This window comes from Anas acuta, chromosome 2 (genome assembly GCF_963932015.1).
Source record: "Anas acuta chromosome 2, bAnaAcu1.1, whole genome shotgun sequence".
In the NCBI taxonomy this organism is placed as follows: domain Eukaryota; kingdom Metazoa; phylum Chordata; class Aves; order Anseriformes; family Anatidae; genus Anas; species Anas acuta.
Genome location: NC_088980.1, coordinates 64,594,759 through 64,615,219, shown reverse-complemented (window position 1 = coordinate 64,615,219; position 20,461 = coordinate 64,594,759). Strand labels below are relative to the sequence as shown.

The 20,461-nt window shown below is 42.2% G+C and overlaps 2 long non-coding RNA genes across 2 annotated transcripts; one reads left to right on the top strand and one right to left on the bottom strand.

Annotated features, from left to right (window-relative positions):
• Positions 1-7,120: 7,120 nt before the first annotated feature.
• Positions 7,121-8,361, bottom strand: LOC137851727 (uncharacterized). The gene is made up of 3 exons (XR_011093400.1): positions 8,271-8,361; positions 8,102-8,181; positions 7,121-7,414 (listed from the first exon to the last, which is right to left on the bottom strand). It is a non-coding gene; the product is annotated as an uncharacterized lncRNA (long non-coding RNA).
• A 6,501-nt stretch (positions 8,362-14,862) lies between these two features.
• On the top strand, positions 14,863-20,180 carry LOC137851726 (uncharacterized). Its single transcript, XR_011093399.1, has 2 exons — positions 14,863-15,675; positions 19,795-20,180. It is a non-coding gene; the product is annotated as an uncharacterized lncRNA (long non-coding RNA).
• Positions 20,181-20,461: the final 281 nt, after the last annotated feature.

The following is a 20,461-nucleotide window of genomic DNA, read 5'->3' as shown; positions in this document are numbered from 1 at the left end:
AAAAGTCCATCCGAATGAACAGGAAATCAAGACAAGGTGGCAGGAGGCCTGCATGAATGAACAAGGAGCTCTTGACAAAATTCAAATGTAAAAGGAAGCATACAGGAAATTGAAGCAGGAGAAGGTGATCCAGGAGGAATATATGGACACTGTCAGGGCATTCAGAGATGGGACAAAAAAAGTCAAACCCCACCTGGAGTTGAACCTGGTGAGAGATATAAAGGGCAACAGGTTTCTCCATTGGCACAATCTAATGTGACCAGTGGCACAACTGGTGTGCCCTAATGGATGAGACAAAATCCAATACTGAGTAATCTCCTCATTAATGAGCTGGACAATGGGATATAGTACATCCTCTACAATGTTGCAGTTAAAGCAGAGCTGGGAAAAGTGATTGATAAGACAAAAGGTTTGTGTTGTCATGTGGAGGGATCTCAACAGGCTGGAGGAATAGGCTGACAAGAACATTGTGAAGTTCCACAAAGTGTCCTTGGATAAGAATAACCCCATGCACCAGCATGCGATAAAGACCAATCAGCAGGAGAGTAGCTTTGCAGAAAAGGACATAGTGGTCCTGATGGACAGGTTGACCATGAATCAGTAAATATGCCCTTGGCACAAAGAAACCCAGCAGCATCTTGGGCTGCACCAGGAGGAATGTTACCAGCAGATCAAGGTGACCCTTCCCCTCTGTTCAACCACGGTGAGGCCACCGCTGGAGTGATGCTTCCAGTTCTGGACTTTCCAGTGCAAGGGAGATAAGGGCACCACTATGGAAGGTGATAAAGAAACGTCTATAGAGGGCTGAGAGAGCTGGGACTGTTCAACTTGGAGAAGATAAGTCTCAGTGGGAAAGTCATCACTGTGTGCAACATCTGATGGAGGAAGTAAAGAAGACAGAGACAGGCTTTTTCCAGTGGTGTCCAGTGGCATGACAGGAGGTAATGGACAACTTAAAGGAAATTCCATCTAAGTCTAAGTAAAATCTTTTCCACTCTGAGGGTAGTTAAATGCTGGGACAGGTGTCCATGGAGGCTCCATCCTTGGAGATGTTCAAAACCCAGCTGGAGGTGGCATTGTGCAACCTGCCCTAGTTGTCCCTACTTTGTGCAGGGAGGCTAGACTGCATAATCTCCAGAGGCTCCTGCTCACCTCACCCATTTGGTGATTCAGTGACATCCAGCATAGCCAGGGTGCAGGACAGCACAAGCTGGGAATGCGAAATATCCTCTCATTTGCTGTCACCTACAGCCGCTCCACTATTGCCAAAGGAACGAGTTACCATGTTGCTTATCCCCAAAGAAGGAAGCAAAGAGGTCACAAGACCTGTGCTGCAGCCTGCCACCCTGCCCCAGCCCAGCAGTGATGGTGGGAATGGTTTGGTTGCACTCCCATGGCTGGTGCTGCTCCTCAAGTACCATGGGTTTCAGTAGTATCAAAACCTGAGTGCGAGCAGCTTTCCCACATTGTGAAGAACAGAAGTGGATGCAGCTCCTTGAAAGAGGCATCCTGCTTCAGCACAGGGTAAATATTATTTCATCTAATAAGATTCCTCTGGATAGCTTTATGCCATTATGAAAAATAAAAAATAAAGGGAAGTCTGCCAGCTAATTTTGAACAGTCACTACTCAGAGAGTTAAAACCACAGGGAATTTTATTGGCCTGTTGTGGTACAAGTTAAATATAGGGGCATCAGGAATTTCCCTGCAGGCCAGATAAGTCCCACATAAAATATTTGAACTTTGTCTTACGGGGTGTGCATGCCTGCAATGCTGAGCATTTTGTCTGAGTAATAACATAATGAGGGCCTACTTGCCAATACTGCAGCAGTCCTGTGCAAGAGAGTAGCTAATTCCTTTTCTTTATGTATTTCATTCTTACACCGCCATGGATCTGTGTATCATCCGCCTTACTCCTGGTTGTGTACTACTCATCCCTGATCCTTCCCAGCACCACAGAACCAAATTTACACTAACTCCATTGTGTGGCACTACTTCAATAATTACAAGTTCCATAGTTTGTTCTCTCATTACTTAGAGCTCTGTGGGAGGTGTTTGTTTTGCTTGGCAATCAATGTAAAGATAAAAAATTAAAGGGGGAAGAGGGACGGGGGTGGGGGGACGGGACGGGGGGGGGGGGGGGGGGGTAAGGAAAAAAAGGGAGTGAAAAAGAGAAGAAAAGCTGCTGGTTTCCAGGTAATTGATCTGTCCTGGAAGCAATCTTCTTTGGATAGATGACAAAACTTCACTCTGTGCAAACACCCAGAAATCCCCAGAGAAATAACTGTTACTGTTCCAGTGTAAGCTACTACTCACATGTAAGTCCTCATGGACAGTTTGCAGCCTGGAGAGGAAGGGAACAAAAGAAGTCTGATATAAAAGAGCAAGTCAATGGAATTATTCCTAGAAACTTTTGAGATGTTTTTAAAATGAGCTCACTGTGTTAATTACTGCTGCTTTTTCATGGCTGTGCATGCTGTTAGGGTAGAGGAGGAGCATGCTATGGCCAGACACTTGGGTTTTGTATGCTTTACAACCTTGACCAAAGAGAGAGAGACTCCTGATTTTTCATTGATTATTTAGGGCTTAACTGAGATTACAGATTCCCCTGAAAAAGATGTGTATTGTTCCAAATAGTACCTGTCTTGGTAGCAAGATACTAAGTGGATTATACATGTAATGTTTCCCAATGGAAAGAGTATGCTTGTAACAGATACAACTTTTAAAACCTAATACTTGTGGGGGATAAAGGAAGATATGAACAGTTCCCTTCAGCTTTCCTCCCTCCAACACACAGATGTCAAAGTGAATGAAAGTTCCCAAGTAATTAGATACCACAAGGACACAGTGAAATTCCTAGGGAATATTGATTTTTAAAACATGAACATATTTTGTTGCTTACATTATATAGTACAGACTTCCCCTTTTCCCCAATAGCTTCAGTTCTGGCTGCAGAAAAGCATATTTTTGGAAGCATGTTTTTGTCTGCCTTGGCCCTAATGATGTCTGTGAGGGTGATATGGCAGAGATGCCTAGGACAAGTGCTCTGTTTCAGGGTAGGCTGTGGGTCTTTGGTCCCCCCATGGGGCTGGGGGAATGAATGAATGACATGAACAAATAAGGAAAAACATAGCAAGCTAGCAACACCACCAACAAAAAGGACAGCATAGACATGTAGCTAAGCTTAAAAATTCTTCCAGAGGTGAATATAAGGAAAAAGTCATGTTGGTCTATTTCCTTGTTTTATAGGCTGTATTTTCTGAAACACATAATTTAAAGTTTATGCTTATTCTCTTTTAATCTTCTTCCAATAAAATAAGAAGTAAAAATAAATATCCTCAGCCTTTTCTTGTGCCTCCAGCTTTTGGTACTTAATGGAAAGGGAGTTTACAGTAATCATCTTGTACAACAAGGGAAAAGTTGTATTGTCTCAATCATGTCTTAGAGCTTTTCTGTTTCAGAAATATTACTCTGCAGCATTCTCCTGTGCCTGCAGATATTAATAAGACTGTGTCTTTCAGATCGGAGTATCCAATGAACTTACCAAACTAACTGCACAGTAGAATTAATTGAACCTGTCTCACAGTCAAGTATCTTATCATCCATATGCAGCAGCTAGGTTAGGCAACTGCTGTAAAAACTGAAGCCATGTGCATGTGTTTGAAGGTGATAAATAGAAGTAATTGTTGTGCAAAAACACTTGATGCAGTATTCTTTCATGTACAGAATTCCTCAATCCTCAATTTGTATTTCCTCTCCACCTTAAATCAAATACTCTTACTGGGTGAAAATGGGCGATTAAGACAAATGAGAAAACTAGACACACATCTGCCAGCAACCTCCCAGCCATCGAGGCTGCCTGCTGGCTGATTAGCACAAGGGAGCATACTACAAACTTCCCACAAAGTACAAAGCAATGACTGCTCTGAGCTCAGCTGTAGTGCATGCAAACAGAAATGGCTGCAGTATTGCTGGCTGCAGCATGAAAACTTCAGAGCTGAGAGAAGCAGGTACCTGTGCATGTGTTGAGGGACAGGGGGACAGAGGCTACTGCCACAGTTCAGTTGGACAAGACAGGTTGACAAGGGGAGATGCAGGCTGTGTGACATTTTGTTGTTGCTGTATCCGATCTGTTTGGCCTTTTTGCCTTTTTGCAAAATTGCAAGCCTCTGTTTTTGAAGTTAATTGTGTTCTTGAAAGTGACAGACCAGGAAATTCTGATTACAATAGCCATTTAGGGGGCTGTTCTTGGTTAGATGCAGTCTACATCAATCAGAAAAGCTGTGCCATGAAAAGTCATTTGATTTCACAGAGGATTTTGATCTAGCAAAATCTGGTTCCTTTCCAGACGGGAATGAAATCTAAATTTTAAATTTTTCTGTGAAAAGGAAATCCCTTGGGGTTGCTTCATTTCTGGCAGGCTGCTAGGGAAGGGGAGGTGCTGAAAACTGGTTCATGTGGCTCACAGGACCAGGGCTTGCAAACTACAAGGTCTCCCACCTTCCTGAGGAGCTGGAAGGTTGTGGGCTGGTGATTCAGTTCATCATTCCCCAGCAGTCTGCATGGTGAGCTCTGGAGAGCTTGGTGCTGTACTCTCAGTTCTGCTCTCCCTCCTCTCTGTGTGAGTTGGTCCAGTCTGCAGTATGCTTGCTTCTTGGCTTTGGGTTTCTAGACATGTTCTCAAAGTACTTCCAAAGCGAGCATCCCCTTCTGAGAACTGAGACCTTGACATCTAGCTTGGTAGGGGTTTTGGCATCTAGCACCAAGTTCATGTGTGCAAAAACATTGTAGCTGGTTTGTCTTTGGTGCCAGCTCAAATCTTTGTTAGCACTGAACTTGACCTCCATGTAACTGTTTGCTGTCACTGATGCAGGTCCTGAGCCTGGTATCAGGTCTCAGAGACCCCCTAATGACTTAATCAAACCCTTTCCCAGAGCACCAGTTCTGTGGGTATTCTGGCAGATTGCCTCTTCAGGGACACATGATAGATGAAACTTATAGTGGAGTCTTTGCAGAAGGTTTCCAACCACATCCCCACACCCCCTTCCTGCCCCCTCAACACTACTTATTTTAGGCAGCATGAGAGCAATACAGATCTAGACAAAATAATAAAATGTCTATGTGCCATAATATGCCTCAGTTTTCTCACCGTGCCAAGATGTTCTTGAGTGCTTTCCTGGGCTGTGCTCTCAGGAATACAGAGCCTCTTCTCCTTAAACCTCAGCCTGCACCATGCACCACAGCAGTTTTCCTTTCCCTTTTCTGAGTTCTACCCTTGCTTCCCTCCTTCTTCCAACATTGCTATCAGTCAGACTGATGCCACTTAGCACTATTTCCTTTAGCACACCTATCACACTGTCAAAACATACTGAAAATATCAGTGACCCATCCAGTCCCTTACCTAATAGACCTGTACCTCTCTTTCACTTATATACATCCACACTTCATCCATCCGTCCATCCGTCCATTGCCCAAGCACTAGCCCCAGGAAAGATCTCTAAATACAAGAGGTCATGTAACAATCAACAACTGGACATTTTCTGTAATCAGAGTCTCTTTGGAGCATTCAGTGTAGATGAGTCAACATTCTCCATTGGGGAGAAAATACTTCCTTCAGGCAGTTTATGACCACAAAGGAGTATTCTCCCGAGTGTCAACCCCTGGTCTACACCACTGCAAACTGGCCTCCAACTAGTCTTTCAAAAGGTCACAAACCTTTGAGCTTAGCAGTTCAGCCAGCTTTCAGTACACCTCAGTCTCTACTTATCTGGTCCATAATCTCCAGTTTGTGAGAATGTTATGAGAGTCAGGCATTGGAAGGGGGTGCACAGGGAGGTGGTGGTATCACCATCCCTGGGGGTGTTCAAGGAAAGGTTGGACGTGGTGCTTAGGGACATGGTTTAGTGGGTGACATTGCTGGTAGGGGGATGGTTGGACCAGATGATCTTGGAGGTCTTTTCCAACCCTACTGATTCTGTGATTCTGTGATTCTATTAAGTGTTCTACTTGTGATTTACTCTGAGAATGAACATGCCAAGTTGAAGTGACTGCAAGAGGGAAAAAGGTTTCTAGGGATGTGAAACATAGCCATCGGTCTCTATTTGAAATGTGCTCTAGGACACATTTCCCTTTTCCCTCCATCCACAGCTTTGGGGCAATCTGTTTTCTTGCAACAACACAGAACAATAGTAAGATTTTTTTATTTTTATTTTTGTGGAATGATGGCAGAAACCTGATGAAAATCTCCATATGTAGGTCTGGATACAGATCTGGATTGTTATTTCCTCTCTCTCTCTCTCTCTCTTCCTTCCTTCCATCCTTCATTTGACTATCTAGAAACTTCTATAGGAGGAGACCAGAAGAGCTTAGCTTATTTACTGAATCAAAACCCAGTCTGCAAGAGTTTATAGGTAGTAAACAGTGGGAAGATCATTGATGCTGAAGGACAATTTTAGCTAAGAAAAGATCAAGCTGGAAATGAGATGCTTCTAAATGGTGAGCATCTTTTAAAGGGAAATTATAGAAAGAATTGCCCACCCTTTTGTTTTTGAAGACAGAGCTTTATCACTTGCAAGTGGTTCAAATACAGAATGTCTACCAGGCACAGCAGGGAGCAAAAATCAGACACCCAGAAAATCTTTCCAGCTCTAAGGTCCTATAAGTATTCTTTCTGCACAAGCTTGTAATAATGAACTGATAGAAAGCTGCCAGAAAAGGAATGCTATTTGAGCTTAAGCCTGGTCATGTGGATTCATTTGAAAATTCAAGCAGATGATTTCAGGGTAATTATTATTATTATGTTGCTTGCTTAGCTGCAGCTGTGATTTCCTTTTCACATAGTGTAGATGGAGCTTTACAGGATGTTTCCCAGCACCTTCTGTGATAATTGACAGCTATATGTAAACCCTACCTATTGTTTCAGATAGCACAACATGTTCTTAATTGCATGTTTCAGAATAGAAACTGATTGAAAAATGAAAAGACAAAGCAAAAAAGTCTTTAGAATTTGTTTTACCTGTTCACCTTTTGTAACTGCCCTTGGGTATATTCTCCTCATCCCATGCATGTGAACCCAACTGGTCTCTAATGGAAGCTTTGTGAAAAAGCTGAGAGAAGACCGTGTTTCTCCAAAATTCAAGAGGTTGACATTGGTTGTATATGAGTATATGAGAGATTTTTGCTATCCAAAGGAATATTCTGTCTTGTTTCCTTTGCCTTAGTATCTTTGGAGATTACTTATCTTTAATAAAATCATGATACCAAAAAATACAGGGCTAGAGTGTGCTGCAGACTGGTACATAGGAATGTAATCACTGTTTTATCTCAAGAAAAGGTCCCACAAGCTCACAATCTGCCCCCAGATGGTTGTTTGTAGGATGAACTCTGAAGACACACAGGCCCTCTGCAGAAGGTAGCTGTAGGAAAGAGAAGGGCAGGTAGTTACTTAAGATAGTAAGCTGTAAGAGATAAAGAAATTGTGTCCTGTAAAGCAAGAAGGAGAGGCCTACAAGATCTGACAGCATTGGTCAAGACTCCATGCCCAAGCTAAATTGCTTCAGCAACAACTGCACAATTTTACCTCAGCGCTGTAGCTAATAATCAACCCAGTTAGCCACAATGGAGACTTTGCTGAAGTAGATTTGAGGAGAACTGTTAAATGTGTGAAACTAACACAGGGAGGAGACATGAGGAGAGGGTGGAGATGATATAAAGATTTGGATGCAAACTCCTTCCTCCATTAGGAGAACTATTGCAAAACTAGCTTGATGGGAAGATGGAAGAACTTATTTTAAATCAGAAAGCAAAATAAAGGTTGAAACACCATTGCTAACCCAGTGAACCAACAATAATCAGCCAGATAATACTCTATGACACTGGGAAGGATTTTATGCAGATGATATCATTCTTTGTTTGAATGAGTGTTATTAATCTGCATCTGAAGCGTAAAACCATGAGGTAATAGAATACATTAATTGCTGTAAGCTGCCAGTGTCTTGAGGCCAGTGGTTGCCAACAGTTTTGAAGCAAGCCTCTTTGACTTTTTTTTTCCTCCCCAGCCTCGTCCCCAGTGTGTAACTTCCACCTTTGTCACAGGTTCTCACTTCAGTCTCCAGCAGCCCAGAGTCTTTGCTGCTGCTTTCTCTCCTGTGTCTCAGCTTCCCATGCTCCTGCTGCTTTTTTGCTGCTCCAGAAACAAGAACACAAATCCCAGCACAGCTTATTTGGTTGGCTCCTGAGCTCTGCTGAGCCACACCTGCACTGAGAATGTACCTCTCTGGTTGGGAAGGGAAGTCCTGCGCTGCCTGAACTGTTTCCCTAGCTCAACTGCCATGGTGGAAAAGAAGGTGAATGCAGAGAATCTGAGTGAATCTTTTTTTTTTTTTCTTTTTTTTTTTAATCACAAATTAAGCAAGTGTGTGGGAGCTCTTTGATTCAGGTGGGGCCTCATTACTGCTTTCTCCAAGCTTCTCAGCTTTGCTCATGGGGAAACCTCAGGGGATTTTCAGAGTCCCATGTAAATGACCTTGCAGAGCAAGCTATTAACATTCACTGAGTATGTCTAATGGTAGGAAATAATATTAAGGCAATATTTTGTGCTGTAGCACTTCCATTAATGTCTAATTAGATTACACATCCTTTAGAGCAGATTCTTCTGCATCTCATGTAAGTATGAGCAGACAACTGATACTCAATACTTGGTTTATAGCTGTGTATTAGGGTTAGAAGGACAAAGATAGATGTGGCTATTTTTACAGTGGTGTAAATGCCAGGTCTCTAGCCCCAAGGTCTGGCCTGCCATTCCAGAGGACCAGAGCTCAAACCCTGTATCATGTGAGCTGTATGCAAGCTAGAGACTTTTTATTTGTGCAGATGTTAAGATACTTAAGGTGTCTGAGATGAGGTTAAGATGATTGTACGGACACAGCCAACAGGGGATCCCACTAAGGCCTGAGGCAAAAGGGACAAAAGCAGTCTGCTTCTGTAGTTCCTGCTGCAGGCTTCTTTGGACAGAGAAAATTACCAAACTCTTCAGAGCCCTCTTCTCTCCATCACTGATAATCCATCCACATGCCAGCAGACAAGCACTTTGGAGTGAGAAGTTGTTGAAGAGGAGACCTGGAGACAGGTTTTAAGGGGATATATGAAGCTAAGAGGTAGTAAGATTGTAAGCTTGTTAAGGAGATTATGCCCACCCAGTGGGAAAGGACGGTGAGAAAGGGATCTGGGAGAGAAGAATCACCCTTGGTCCAATGTGGGGCTGACTGGAAAATCAATCTATCAGTGGGAAAGGGGAAAGAAAAGGGTCAGGATGAGATGATGCAGAAAAATGAGATTTTTACAGAGGGACTCCCATGGGCTCAGACACTTTTTAGGAACTCGGGAAGGAAAACTAGAAGAGCACGGGCCTCTTGTAGCACATATTTTTTGGTTCATACTTTCTGGTGGATAACAGTGAAACCCACAAACAAAGTTTCTCTCTCTCTGACACACAGAGATCCTGGCAGATATACAGGACAATGGTCAGATATGAGTGGAAGGTGTCCTTTAGCTCAAGTGGCAGATGTCTTCAAACCCATTGTACAGGTTCCTGTGTGCCAATGACTGTGGCTTTGAGAAACAACAAAAATAAATTTCTGGGCTTTCAGGGTGCTTTTAAAACAAAAGGAAATAATAATTATATCGTTGTCTTTTTTTCTTTTATTAATGTTTTAAAAAATCAAATTCCTAGTATTTGGGTACTATTAGAATTAAGGTTGCACATGCAGCAAAATCCTCTCAGAGATGAGATTTGTGCCTTTAGTTGGATGACCATGCATGCTTTTTCCCTGAGGGCTCTGCTGAAGGTGCAGGATGGATCTCTTTTAGAGCAGATCTGGGCTTTTTTCCCCTGCTTTGTTTGACATAGAAATCACCAAACGTGTATTACATGAGATGAAGGATTGTGGGAAACTATAGACTGTCAGAGCCATGCCTTGCCCTGGAAAAAAAATAAAAAAATCTGTTCATGGTTCTGCTCTAATTCCTATATGGTGCTAGTCAGATTCTGACAGCTTATTTTAAAAAGTATATTTCTTATATCCTACATTCCATACCTCATGTGCTGATGCTTATTCTTGCAACAAAATTCAACCTAAGTTGTTCCCTGATCAAACAAAGTGCTGTATAATGCTAAAGATTCTGAAAAAAAATAAATAAATAAATCAAATTGGGCATTTAAAAATAATGAACAAATGGGTATTTGTGATACTACTGTGGTGGGTGTTGTAGATATTAGTAATTCTGTCTCCACCGCAGGGTTTGAAAGGCACCATTACTAAGGCTTTGGTACCGTGCCTTGAGCAATACGGTGAAAAAGAAATATTGAACAGGAACTCATTAATGGTGCAGACACAATGTTCTGGCTGTATCAGATCCTGTCTTAGGTTGCTAACCCCTCAGATCTGCTGGCAGAAAAGCACTTCTAGCTGCTTCTGTTTGCAAAAATTGTCTGACTTGGTGGGGGCACAGATTTGTCTGACCTTTATATATATATATATATATATACCCAAAAAGAAACCACAAACCACAGATCATTCGACAGAACTTGCGTTAAGAAATTACTGCAGATGGAACTGTTCTGGCAGATCAGAAAGTGTGATCATATGCCTGGCAGAGAAGGGGTGGTGAGCAGCTGGCAGGAGGACCAGGGCAGTAGACTCTTGCTCGGGATGAGCTGTGATCAAAACACACCTGACCCTGCTCCACTGGAGTGCCACCCCCAGCTACATGTGGTGCATGCTGTGGCTTCCCCCAGAGCAAAGTAACACGAAGTTGGTCTGCTGTACTCACTGCTCAGGACAGAGCCAAAGCAGAGTGGGCAGTCTTTCTTGTAGGGTTTCCTACCTACAGAGTGCCGAATTTTACAGTCTGAGTAATGTTTTCTGTGCAGGTTTTTGTGCCTAAGTACACATAGAGATACATGTTATGTAAAACATATGTGAATCATGTGTATGTGTGACTTTCCACAACAAATTATCTTTTTGCTATCTTTTCTTTGCCATGCACCAGAAAATACTCTAGGGGGAGATGAATCAGTACTATACCATGGCCAAAATCACAGTGAGTCTATCAAGTGGCCCTCACAGGGAACATTTAAATCCCATAGGTATTTGAGAGACGCTTAGTAAATTCTGATGCTCTTTAAATATTAATAGCTGGTCTGGCCTGTTGGATGAATGATAGTTTGGAAATTTTTCTGTGCAGATCCATGATTTACCAGTGTCTCAGTTGAAGAGGAATGCTTCCTTTAGTCAAATCATTGTGTAACATGTCTGATTCACTGTGGAGTCCTGATTCACTGTGGAGTTACTAAGTGTTGTGTCCCGAATTTCTGGCTGAAGTAAATCAGCACAAGGCATCATTTTGGGGGTGGAAGTGGTGAAGGGAATTTTTTAAATTATTGTCCACAAGTCCAATGTGAACAAAACTGTTTTCCCAACCTAAAGTGAAGACTGAAGGCTTCTTTGATTTATGCCAACTGCTGGTGGCCCCCAGAACAGTATGAAAGGAGAAAGCAAAGGGGACAAGTGCAGCAACTCAGCCTTGCCTGGTGGTGGGGATGTCCTAGTCCTAATCCTTACATCATCCTCAAATATAGAAATCGCTCTGCTCACTTTGTGGTAATTTGAATTGCCAAGTTAGGCAATTCCCTCATCATGAAACTGGATAGCTTTCAGACTGCTCTGGGTTGTCTCTATTATTCCATCAGGCTGAAATGCAGATATACGGAGAGCTAGCAAACCCACTTCTCTGCTGTGGTGTGGTATTTGTGTACAAAATGCTTGTTTTGGTTAAGAAGGCTTTTCCAATGGAAAGGAGGTATAATATTGGCAGAGCTCTGATTTCTACCAATTATATGTCTTTTCTGCACTGAAGGAAAGATTGAAAGGTAGTTACAACTGAAGATCCATTTTGTGTAGACAAAAGGTGCTAGGCTACAAGTGACATGGGTGTTGAGTGTAGGTCTTGAGGTGGCTTACAAGACCAAGAGGGCCTGGGACACATTACCAACACCTAAACCTTCCCTGAGGAAGCTAACTTTGTCTGTGAGGAGAAAAATAATCTATTCTCCTTTGAGAATGAAAACTTGGTTTAAAAGTGGAAATGGTCTTCTGATAAACAGTACCATAAAGCTGGAAAGAGCTTTCTGTGACAGCTTTCTGGATGTGATAACCTGGAATGAAGGTCAGTCAGCTGAAGGGGCTATCCACACAGAAACTATTTATGTTATGTACAAGTTGTGCAATTGATTTTTGTAATCCCAGACAAAAGTAGACTCTTCTGAATCATTGTCAGCCTGTAAAAAGCTTCCAAAGACCAAAACTGCTGCTGAAAACCCAGCAGATGGTGGCCAGCTTCCATCTTGGCATCCACCATTACTGTTCCATCTACCTAAAATTGCTGTTATTAGTTAGAAAAGGCATTTTTCATTTCCTGTTCCACACTCATGTGTGGAGTTACTGTGCACTATTAGCAACTAAATGACGGTTTTCATTTCAGAAACAGATGAGGGCTGGATCCTGGCAGCTCATCTGTAACTGTGGAAATGGGAAAAGGTACAAGAAGCTGCCTGTTCATAAATGTATAAGAATGGTGCTCTTTTCATCAAGTTTTTGGTTTTGTTTTGTTTTTCCCTCTCCTCAGCCATGGTCTCCTTTCCACCAGGAAGACCATGCTTATGTAGTGTGAAGAGGAGCCCTTGCTGCATCTCTTCAGCAGGTTGCTCTGTAGTTTCTAAAGCATTTTGGACCTCCTCTGGTTATGCATGCTGAGCAACAGACAGTGTCTACAGTTCAGAGCATGATAGCTGCTCCTGGTGACTGGGGTTCATGTGAGTCTGGTTCATTTTCTCTGAAGTTGCTTCAGAAAGTGAAACTGCCCTTCTCCTCTCCCTGGATAATCCCCTTCTGCCAATGGTCATGCATCACCCTCGATGAATTATTCCGTATAGATGGTTTTGAAGTTCTATTGAGTCATCTGTGCAATCCAGGATGGTTTGCTGTTTTTCTGGCTCCACACACACGCATTTTCCAGAACAACCCAGAGGGAATTGCCCTGTGCAATTGCTCATCAAGTCTTGTAACTCTCATATGCAATACCCTGCACAGTTCTTCTTTGCCACTTCTATCTCTCTTTCCAAAGCTTAACACAGCTCTTGCAGTATTCTTGCTTTCCTGGTTTTAGCTGAGGTAGGTGACAAATGCATGTTTGCTTTGCAGTTATCTCTGCTGGTTGAAGATGTTGCCAACCCAGGTATTCTATTGTTCCTGTGCCAGAGGTCACCATTCCCACTGACCTGCCAGCAGCTGGAAATATGTTTACATATGTTATTTGCTTCTTTACAAAATTAACTCATTTAACTTAAACCACTAACAAAGGCAGTCTAAACTAGCCCACATGCAGTGGAGCAGCTTGGGGAGTGTCCACACAATCCCTTCTGCTGCCAGAGCTGGAGTAGTAAATTTCATGCAGGACACTAGTGTGCTTAATTATATCAAAAAATAAAAAATAAAAAAATAAAAAAAAAAATCCAATCTTGAAATCCAGCTGACTTCCACCTGTGCCATTGGTGGAGGTGATGCTAGGGCATGGATGGGATTTTAAATATTAGCAAATTCCAACACAAACTAAATTAAAATTTAATTACACAGATCTGTAGCAAAGAGGAAAGAAAAAACACAATATCTCACCTCTATTAAAGGATTTGAATTTGTATGGGAACATTTGCAAAATTAAATGTTTAAGAAAAATTGTTTCAGATGATTTGGCCAGGAATAATTATGACTTAAAAACAGACTGTAAATACAAAGAAAAACAAATTAAGCTGGGACATGACGTAGAGGAAGTCTGTAATGAAAGTAATTGTTTTATATTTAATATATTGTTTTCAGCAGCCCCAAAAGGTCTTGCTGCAGGATCATTGGGATCTAATCCTTGTCCCAGGAAACCCAACTGTTGCAAACCTGATCCTGTGTGTGTGCGTGCATGTCTGCATGTATGCTGCTTGTAACAACCCAGCCAATGGCAAGGGCAAGTTCTGGGAATGCAAATTTTTGTCAAAATTCAGGCCATTTCAGGATTCAGTGCAGGGTGCAGCCTCGTGTCAGACACTCATTAGTAAGAGCAGAGAAAAGGCAAACAGCACATGAATGATTTTTTCAGTTGATTTTTAACTTTGATGGACTACAGGTGCCACTGAAGACCACAAATAATAGAGAACAGATTGGAAAGGTTACCCCTGTGGACTGGAAAGGTCAAAGGGAGAATTAATTTGAGGAAAATAGTTCTAAATATAGCAGGTAGCAGCAGAATTAGAAAGCAGTAATGTAAATAAAAAGATAGGATGTAGGAAGGATGCAGGAAGTGCAAGAGGAGTCTCTGTAGAATTATAATACTTTGGAGCAAGGCAATATAAAAAGTCCTTGAAGAGATTTTTTTTTTTTAGGCCTTGATATAATTTTGAATGCAGGACATAGTATTTGAATATTTGAAGCTTGGAGTTCGAATTGAAATTTGCAATCCCCTAGCTGTGTCTTTCTTTAACTTTTCAATCTTTTTCTTTCAGTGTGGCATCAGGTACATTTTTATAGCTAGGAACTATTCCAAGCCTTAGAGGATCTAAAATCATCTGCCAGGTGTTTGGAAATGAAGAGAAGGTGTTTAAGAATCAGAGTATTAACATGATGACATTACATTACGTGTTATACATACATACAGATATACAAGTCTGTATATGTAAACAAGTGTAGTTTGCAACTTCTTTTACTCCTTCTGTTGGGGCCCCAAGGCCACTTGCAGGCCTTAATGCCCTGACCAGCCTCACCTGTGGTCTCCACCTACCTTAAATGCTCTCAGAAAACCTTTTAAGCTTAGCCTGAGATCATCAGTCCCTGCCTGAGCTATTTGGAGGAGTGCTGGTCTCCAGCTCAGGTGCGCCTGGCCGTGTAGTCCTTTTATCCTGAGCTTTGTATGCAGATTGGTCTCCCAGCTTGAACTCTGCCTCATCATCACAGCTCTGCCTGGAATTTTCTAGACCTGACCCATAGACTGGCTTCCCGGTTTGACCTTAGACCTGCCCTATCACTATGCTTTTGGCTTGTGACATGGGCTCTTGGTTGGACCTGGTTACCATCTTTGAGTCTGTCCTGCTCGGTTCACTCAGGTGGTGTGGGGCAGGCCATGGGATCACCTCAGCTCCTCACCTCCTCTTCCCTTGAGGAGAAGACCTGCTCTTGCTGCTCTCTGATGCTCTCTTAAAATATGTTTGTTAATGTGTAGGGATGAGCTAGTGTGGCTGTCAGTACTTAAGCAATAGTAGATCGTGATTTCTGTCCCCTCTGCAGAAGCTTTCTAACTGAAGTTCTTTTTGTCTAATGAAGAAGGAGTCACTTCCTACTGGCTCCTCTTTCCCTGGAGGCAGCAAAGTGGCAAAAGATGACAGAAGTAAGGAACAGAAACTTCTGGTGCCCCGCCATAACATTTCCACTGCTGAAGAAAATCTAGATAATACTTTTATTTTCAGACATGAAAATTCATAGTTCAGTTTTCTCTAGAGGACTTTGCTCACGAATAAAGATAATCCTATATTCAGTGTTTCACCTGATTGGATTGAGCCTGCAAAGCATTTCTTATCTAGGTAAGAAGCATGCACTAATGTGGTTCATGTGAATGTTTCCAGAGCTTAGTGTTTAGGTTGTAGTCACTGTTTCTTATCAATCAGACTAACATGCTTTTATTTTATAGGTCGAGAGGACTAAGATTGAAACTGGATGGTGTTTCTGCAGTAGAATTCCAGAAACATCATTTTGACTTACTTTTGTGTGTGTATGTGCATGTGACTACATCCAGTCCATTCCACAATATTAAGGAATTGGTTTGGCCTCAGTATTACCATGACGGGGTAGTAAGTCTCAAATCTGAAAACAAGGAATAGCTATTTGCACTTCTGCATCCTCTCTGTGCTCCCATGGTGAGCTGCCTAAGAGGCATGTACCAGATGGTCAGCTAACAGTCTGAGACAATAGAAAAGTTGGTGAAGGAAGCTTCAGTCCTTTTTCTTCCTAACCTGCACCTTCTCAAAATGTGCATTTGGGGAGGAAATAACATGGAGCATATAATATCTCCTTATTCAACCTGGGTAGGAAGAAGTTGGGAGAGTAGTGTGGGGAGGAACAGGATAAAGAGACAAAACAGCAACAAGATAAGTCCTGGGAATGAGTGTGTGGAATGAAGAAGTAATTAAAGTGTAAGTGGAAAGGATGTTTAAAATAACAAAAGCTTATAGGCAGCATGCAGGGAAAAAAAGAGGAAATGCATGGTGGGTGCCATGAGTTTGGCCTCCATAAACCAGATTGAAGCTATCTTGTTTGCTTCATTCTACAATCCATAGCAATTCAGGGAAGTAATTCTGCACCTCTTGACTTCTGTGTTATTAAAATGTTCTTGGCATCTGCTTCGTTTTTAATGCGATTGGTTTTCTAACATAATTAGAATGAATGGATTTTACAGCTTTTTGTATTTTTATTTAAGAAACAACAGAAGTAGTACACAGTTGTGTGTTGTTGTTGTTTTTTGTTTGTTTGTTTTTTACTAGAGAAGTATCTCTAAAGCATTATACCAGAATGGCACTACAGTCTTGATAATAAGATCGTGCATAGCAAGCATTGCAGAACAGGCTCTTAATTTCACACAATGGTTTTGACTCAACAAAAAGGCACAACCCGTGTTTTGTTAGCCCCACTGATCTCAGTGTCACATTGTGCAAGCTGTTCATAGGATCATATGTACAAAATGAAGGCTGATGTTGGTGGGTGGGGTGGGAAGTGTGTGTATGGGTTATATTAAAATTATGAGCTTTTATGACTCTGTAATACAAACTTATTTTTTTCTCCATTTGAAGCTTACTGGTGAGACCATTGTAAGACTATTAGGAACACTATGGTTGAGTGGTCCCACCAAGCCAACAGGGTGACTTGTGCATTCAAATAATGCCTGTAAAATTTGATACAAGAACTTAAGCATATGCTCTCTCTTCCTGAAGGCATGCTTGCTGGCATTAGTAGGACTTAACAGGCACACAAGCCCTTTCCTGAAGATACACACAGGAAAAACTGCTTCATAAGGTATGCCCCTCTCCAGAGAAGGGTTCATACTCTGCTATATACTTTTCCCCTCTTCTCTGTACCCTGGTGCCCAAAGCCTTCATGGAGCTGAGTTTCTTCTTTCCCCCTCTATCTGTGTTCCTAATCTAAGTTCACTCCTAATCTAAGTTCCTCCCCTATCTGTGTGCCAGATTCTCCACATCTGGGTAGGTCCTCTTACCTTAGCAGGCCTGGCCTCCATGCTGGGTTTCTTCAAGTGTAGCGCTGACCAGGGCATTTGGCACCCACGTCAACCTCAGTGCTGTTATGAGTTGCCTGCATGCCACATTTGAGGTTTCACAGGCTATCCAGCTACTCCTACAGCCTCCAGTAGGATTTTGATAGCAATGATATAATACACATATCTCAGTGGAGCTATGCCAGTTCAAACTCAGGGAGGATCTGATGTCTTCCACTTCTTGATTTACTATGAGCGTAACTGCTAGCTGAATCGTGCACCAGTGTCAGATTCTCCTCTCCACTAACATGCTCACATTTAATTCATCAGTATGATTGTTTCACCATTTGGTCAAAACACAATATATGTTCTATTTTTGTGACATAAGAAAGGCCTTAGTACCTGCTGTAAAAAGGAGCCTGAGGAGTGATTCACCTCTGAAGTAAATGAAGTGCTGTTTTTTCTGCTGAAGCACATCTTAAGCCAATAGATGGGTAGATCTGAGGCTTCCTATTGTAACCAAGAGTACATTTTGACATTGCATTTTAAGACATTGCACTGTTTGCATCAGAAATTGGTGGTCAGAAGGACTAGGGAAGTTCAGTGCTATGTTCAGTTTTGGGACCCTTTTCACACACAAGATTTGGGTTGCTTGAGTGTGTGCAGAGAAGAGGACCAAAAACAGGTGAAGAGAAAACGAGGAGTGAGGAGTGGCTGGGGGCCCTGGGGCTGCTCAGCCCAGAGGGGAGGAGGTTGAGGGCAGAACTCCCAGCTCTCCACAGCTGCCTGACAGGAGGCTGCAGCCAGGAGCAGTTTGTCACTCTCCTCCGTGCTCAGGTGACAAGCAACAGGACACGAGGTGACAGCCCCAAGCTGCACCAGGGGGGGCTTGGGCTGGGTGTCAGGAAGGATTTCCTCTCAGAGAGGGTGGCCAGGCCTTGGAAGGGGCTGCCTGGGGCAGTGGTGGGGTCTCCAGCCCTGGAGGTATTTAAGATGCAGTATTTGGGAAAATGTTTTAGTGATGCACTTGGTAGTGTTAGGTTGATGGTTGGACTTGATGATCTTAAGGTCTTTTCCAACCTAAGAGATGCTATTCTATTGTAAAATATAGTCAGGTCTGAAAAACTTTGTCCCCTCTTAGAGAAAAGGAGCGTTGCAGCCAGGATGTGACAAGCCGATAGCACAACCTCCTGAAAAGGGTGCAGCCGGACCTGAAGAAGCCCTGACAGAGGTGGCGAAGCCAGTCTGACCACTCTCTGTGTGACCAAGGCCAGGGTATTTTTCTCAGTACAACTTAGCAGAGTGACAAGCCAGCCTTGAACTAGGTATCCTAGTTGTATCATTGTTGCTCTGTATGCCTAGTTTCCCTCTATCTTTTATGCTACACAGGTAATTGTTCATCCATGTGTGAAAAAGGGTATATGATGCAGTCATGCTGCTGTGATAGGATTTTGGAGAATGAGAGTTAGGGCTCTTACAGCTTTGGCTTTGTGAAATTTTGGGACAGCTGCAAAATAGCAAGTGCTGTGTTTTCAATTTGCATTTATTTGCTAAAGCGTGTTTTGAAACTTTATGCTCCTTAGCATTGTGGCCTGACACTTGTTAGCCTTTGTTTTTAAAAACAGATATAAAAACTTAACAAATTCATTGACCATAGCTGGAGAAACTGATTTCTCAGGAGACCCATAAGGGGAGAGATTACATGGCAAGAAAGGTATCAAGATCACTCAAAGCAAAATCTGTACATTTGGTTATTGCTTTAGTCCTTTGGATTTAAGGGCGACTTGCGGAACTTAAATGATTAGAAATACTATAGCCTATAAAAGGTTCTACATGTCTGGCTTGTGATGCATCATTGCAAGTACTCTCTATTACTTGAATGTCATTTCAGTCAGGAAAACAAGGCTAGAGGAACTTGAAGTTTCACTCTTGAGCTGTGATTGCTTATTTGCAGTATGCGTAGCAAAGCAAACATCCCAGTAATCAGAAATTTTAGCTTGAAATTTTCAATGCAAAGTTTTTCTTTTTCTTTCTCTTTTTTTTTCTTTTTTTTTTTTTTTTCTCCATATTTATGGCCTTCTTTTACTCACATATGTACTGGAGAGTGTATGAGAGAAAATGTATACAGGGAAGAAAGTAAGGAAATGAATAATACGTCATCAACCCTGCAAACTTTGAGTTGCTAAACTAATTTTATGTGCTCAGAATGTGATATTTAAAAAGAACTCTCTCATACATGTCTGTGGCAAACATAATGCTAGACTGCAGTTGAATGGCAAAAATACTTTCAGAGGAAACCACAGGGTGAAATGCTTTTCAGTCATTCAGATATGTTAACATGTTTATGGACAGATGTAAAGAAAAAGCATACCATAGCAAACATCTTGGCAAGGTGAACACGTCTTAACTGCATGTATGCCTTCTGTTTCTTCAATAGATAAAATAAAAGGCTTTGCAAAAAAAATGCTGGCAAATCACACTCTATTTAAATGAACTGTTCAGAACCTAGAACTACTGAAAAAAAAAAAAAAGATCAGAGCAAACCTGTGAGCTGATGTGAAGGGAGATGCAGTGGAAAATGTGAGCAACTTTATGAAAAAGTTCAGAGATGGCAAGAAACTTATCTCAGTCGAGAGTAAAAGTACTTTGTTGGAGGAAGTAAAATGGCTGCAAAAGTACATAACCTGCTGAACTACAGAGAAACAATTCTTTCTGAAAAGACAGAAGCAGTTCTCAGGGAAAAGCAAAAAGCTCTGGGACTTGCTTTTCATGGATGCATCTACACTAACTTCAGAGCACCAGCCCAAGCTGAAACTTGTCTTGTGTGTTTGGACAAAAGACTGTGCTCAGGGCCTTGGGTAAGCTCCATCTCTGGGAGGAGGAAAGGAGGCTGAGCTGTCTCAGCCTTTCAACGTAACCCCAATGGTATTATATCCTGCATGGCATGTGACCCTGTGCCTTCTCCTGAATCCTCCATTGCCCATCTCAAAGTTGCATGTGACCATAGCTCCCTCCCAGAAGGGGCTGATGCTGCATCCCACAAAGCCCTGCTGTCACTGCCATCACGGAGGGTTCGGCTAGGCAGAGTGTACAGCCAGTCTGCA